The sequence below is a fragment of the Pezoporus wallicus genome, unplaced genomic scaffold (genome assembly GCF_028554395.1).
Source record: "Pezoporus wallicus isolate ANWC-B61680 ecotype Strahan unplaced genomic scaffold, APGP_CSIRO_Pwel_v1 scaffold_7402, whole genome shotgun sequence".
Lineage (NCBI taxonomy): Eukaryota > Metazoa > Chordata > Aves > Psittaciformes > Psittacidae > Pezoporus > Pezoporus wallicus.
Window position 1 is genome coordinate 286,438 of NW_026641037.1, and position 4,883 is coordinate 291,320.

Below are 4,883 nucleotides of genomic sequence, written 5' to 3' on the forward strand. Positions count from 1 at the left end.
TAAGGCCAAAATAAATCTGAAATGTCTATTGACTTCAGCCTGATACATCTGGATACACACATGGAACTGAGAAGAGAATTTGCCCAGCTGAAGACAATTCCCTGCACAATATTTATGTTAAAGATTTAAGGGTCTCCACTTTGAGCAAACTGAGACTAAATATAATCCATAGAGTCTATCTATGGAGAAAAGAAGAAAAAAAAAAGGGGGGGGGGGGAAGTGGAGAAAGAAAAAAAAGGTTGCAGACAAACCCAAGAGGAAAAAAAGACGGGGGGGGGGGGAGGCAAAAAAAAAGAAAAAAGAATAAAGAAAAAACAGCAGCAGATTCACTTCAATTCAGACAGGTAAGATGCTTTTCCAGGCTGATCAGCAAGACAGAAAAGATATGCTGCATAGCCAGAATGTGCCCCCATCCTCCAAAGGAGAAATAAAACCTGCCAGCCCAGTTTAATTGGTGGAGATGGAATTGCCTTAGAAAATCACTACTGTATCTTCTTAAGGACGTACATGTTGGAGTCTTGCTAATCCTTATCCACTCTGTCTCAGAAGCTGTGCAATGCTCACTCAGGTGTCCAGGAGGTACTTTGGCTTAGCTCAAGGCAAAGGGAGGCAAGGAGGTGCTTTGTCTATGTGGACATCTTTGGAGCACCTTTTGCTTCCTCTCCCATGAGCACTTTGTGCTTGTGGGCTGCATCATTTGTTGTGATCTTATTCCCTCTTGACAGGAAATTTCCTGGGCTGTACAGCCAGTATGTAAAACTGTGTGCTATTGATAGGGACCTAGAAAGCGGGAAAGCAGTGGTGTTTCAAACTCATCTGCCACCCACCCCACCCTTTTTTATGGGGGCATGTTTTGTTAGTTTTGTTTTTTTTTAATTCAGTACTGTCAAATGCTTTGCTTGAAAATAATTCCTGCAATATTCTGGATTCCCATTTGTTTGACAAATATGAGAAAATCAAAATTAAAGATATTTGCCATAGAATCAACTCCAGACACTAAATGTGAGCCACATCCAAAAGGACTGCTTTGTGTTCTGGAGAATTGTTTCCTAGTCAGAAAAAAATTGCCCATTTGGGGATGTTACAGGTGGCACATTAGAGATAACCATTCAGACCAGGTACAATAACAGAATCTCTGATGAGTATAAAAACATTTCTTTTTCCTAGTAGAAGTTAAAAAGAATCAATATCAAAAATCTTTGTAACTATGATTGCCTTTCCTGATAAGATCCAAGGTCTCTCCCACCCCACTTTGCGAAGCAAATTTCCCAGGCAGTCATGAGCCCATTGCCCCTCTGGCACAGTGCTGGCAGTGAAGATTTAAAGGATCTGCTTCTTCCACTGCCTTTTTCCCCAATATGTTTAATGAAATATCGTCATGTTTCCTTGTACCAGAACTGCTTCAAAGAAAGAACAGATTTATTTCAAAATCGAAGTGCAATCTAAGAGTCTAGTCTAGTGCATTAAACAGCAGCCTTCCATAAGGAAAGATTGCTGGCTTTTCATGGTTAATAAATTAATGGGGGGGCGGGGGGGGGGGGGGGGGCAAGGAAAACAGAGGCACAGGTCTCAGTTCAGAAGGTTTAATCATGAATGATAACAAGGAATCAAAGGAGAAATCATCAGTAAGTAGGAAAATACACACCTGCACAAGAAGTTCTGTTGCTGTAAGAAGTCTCAAATATTAAAAGGCCTGCCAAATTAAAAACAAAAATATTCAAAAATTATTTGGTATAAGAGCAAGCTGCCAACTAAAGAAAATGCTCAACCAAATTTGTCTACACAGGGTCATTTTTCAAATGGTATTAGAATAGAAAAATTATAACACAAAGAAGTCTGTAATTTTAGCAGATGATTACTAACTGCCCTAATTAAGTGGCTTTAATTGACTCCATTGAAGTCAAGAGACAATGCCTACGTACACTGCTGCAAGACTCAGTAATTATAATTTCTGCAAAGTAACTTTTAAATGAGTTATCCTGCAGCTTTCATTATCTAGATGGCTGTTTTCTATCCCTGATTTACAGATCCCCAGGGGCTAGTGTGGCACTGAAGGTGACTAAGAAAAACATGTTTACTGTCAATACACTTTTCCTGGGAGCTTTGAAGGATCCCAAAATTGAGAAAGATAAAGAAGAGAAAGGGGTAAAAGGAAATACACTTTTTCTGCTTTATTATGTACTTCTAACTTTCTAAGCATTTTCAAAACATGGAAAGGTATCTTCTTGCTTTCCCCTGAAGAATTAATTTTGTTCTCCTTTCCTTAAAAGGAAAGACTATTAAGAAAAGAAAAATTAGGCACAAAACCAAAACATTTCAACATGTGCAACTGTTGCTCCTAAAACATACTTTATACTCCTTATAACTTTATCTAATCTCACTACTGAAAGTGGGCAACTTCAACTAAATTTTTTTTTTTTTAGAGAGTCTGAATAATACAACTTCATCAAAAAACAAATTAACCTGTGGTGTCACTATTCAGCAAAACTTTTAATAACTGAAGACACAGCCCTATAGCAGGAAGCATTAAGGCCTCTTCTTTTGTTTTCTCATTTACCCCCATAACTCCTTCATTTAATCTTAAAATCTGGCAAAAGCCATTAGTCCCTGTTCCTCCCATGAAATCACTTTATGGATCTGCAGCCTGTTGCTTTACTGTCATTCCTTTCTTCTAAGCTGAATACGTTCAACTTTCCTGCAGTTAGACGTTATAAACCCTTCTCTCTTTTATTTGCACTCTTCCCAACTCTCTTATTTATCGTCTTGTTTTTCAGAAATATCGTGCTCGAAAGCTTAATGTAGCATTTTAAATGTTACCTTCCCAATTCAAAGGACTATATATTTTCCAATTACAGCTTGTGTTCTACAGGGAATCAAAAACTCAGAGTGGAGACCAGATCTAAAGTATAAAAGCCTTGTACTAGAGCAACTACTTTAAGAGTATTTTAACACAAATATATGAAAAAGCTGAATTAAAACCATGCGTATACATAAGTAGCTCAGTCACTTCTGAGTCTTTGAACATTTACCATGACTAGCTTAGGGTTTTTTTTAACTCAATACTTAATTTTTTGTACAGTTTCCCCTAACAAAAGAAAAATATATAATTTCTTCTAGAATTTTTTCTCAGTTACTTTTTTAATACCTTTTCTCCATTTTTCCCTGAAGATATCCAAGAAAACAGTTGGTAGCCAATGTTCTATGGTAGGTTTCTTTTTTCCTCTTCTGAATAAATTGAGGAAATAATCTGGTCTACTTTTCCACCCTTGGAGAATCATAGAATGTTTTTCTGTTTAACTCCACAATGCTCATTTTCTTTATTATTTTCTTCTGTGGGGCAAAAGAAGCTCATTAAATTACAGTCACATTTCTTTAGATACTTCAATAAAATTCACATAGGTCAATACTGAGAATGCTGACACCATTTTCTCAGTTTTATTTACTGGTTCTGAGAAGCTAATGCAACAGTTACAGTCAGCTGTGAGATTGACAGTGCTGTTTTAAAAAGAAATAAAGAAATAAAAGTACTGTCCACATTTGGAATCAAGCTTTCAGGGGTGGTGTGCCTGTATATGACAAGTGTGAAGCTTTGCACCCATTTCCCTCCTTGCCTTATTTCTGCCAACTCAGCCTGGGGTGGACAGTAGGTAATACTTTCTTCAGCACAAGAAACTGCACAGAAAAGAAAAATACTAAAACTACAGGGAACAACAGTGCAGCACAATACTAAAAGAAGACGGAGACAGTCAGGAAAACTACTGAAGCAATGAAGACTTGCAACAACTGCAAGAAGGGATCAATAAATATAGGCAACATGTAGATATCTGTTTGAATTCTCCCAGTCCCATGGAAATTAATATAAAGTGACACTGGAAACAGTAACACTGCAGTTGAAAACAACTCTCCAGCTAGTCCAGCTAATATGGTGCTGAGTGGTTAAGACATCCTCTGGTAGACATTTTTTCCCCAAGACCTGTTGGAGAAGAGATAAATAGATACCTAAAGAGCAAAAAATTCACAAGTAGACATTGCAGCTTACCAGAATGCCCGTGGTTCTCACCTTGTTCACTATTATCTCACTACATTACTGCAGTTCCCTGGGGAGCACAACTCAATGAACACCATCAGCACCCTAGAAGCATAAGAAGGGCCAGACAAGTTCCCTGAGGTTTTCCCCAGCTGCATCTACTGATAAGGGTCCAGGTGATGGTATTTGAGTAAATCTGTTGCCAGCTAAATTCTCCTTGAGCAGCCTTTAATACAGATTTAGCTGTGACAAGAAAGATAAGGTTAAGTCCATAAAAGGTAGTCTTGTGTCAAGTAAAAAAAAAAAACAGGAACACTGTATATATCAAAATACCCTCATAAAGCAAAGGGGAGAGGATTTGGCACAACATGGGAGCACTTTATACTCTTATAAACCAGATTATTAGTGAGAACCCTAGATTTTATTATGCCGCAGTTTGTACTGGTCCCTCTCCTGACTGCAAAGCAGCAGTTTGCACCACCTCGGTGTCTTGTCCAGCACATGGGCATGCAAATGTATACTCCCATTCCTCCAAGTGTCTAAGGAGCAAATTCACTTCAAATATACTTCAAAGACTGGGTATTCAGTTTTACAAAGTTCACGTTGTAGTAGGTGCCTTTACATTAGCCTCCTGGAGAGTATCAGGAGATTTGAGTTATTTCTGGTGGAGGACAAAAAGTTTTTAAAAGTTGTGATTTTTTTACAGTTCTTATGAGAACTGCCATGTAAAATTTATTTTACTCTTTGTGGGTTTTTTGTTTATGATTTTCAAACATTTGTTCACTTAGTTGTTTATTTAAGGAAATAGTAATATTTATCTTCGGTGTCTTTGTTTGGAGGTGTGGGCACTGGATTG

At 37.7% G+C, this 4,883-nt stretch overlaps 1 long non-coding RNA gene across 1 annotated transcript; it reads right to left on the reverse strand.

Annotated features, from left to right (window-relative positions):
- Positions 1–599: 599 nt before the first annotated feature.
- LOC130605974 (uncharacterized) lies at positions 600–4,348 on the reverse strand. The gene is made up of 3 exons (XR_008973843.1): positions 4,061–4,348; positions 3,146–3,330; positions 600–780 (listed from the first exon to the last, which is right to left on the reverse strand). It is a non-coding gene; the product is annotated as an uncharacterized LOC130605974 (long non-coding RNA).
- Positions 4,349–4,883: the final 535 nt, after the last annotated feature.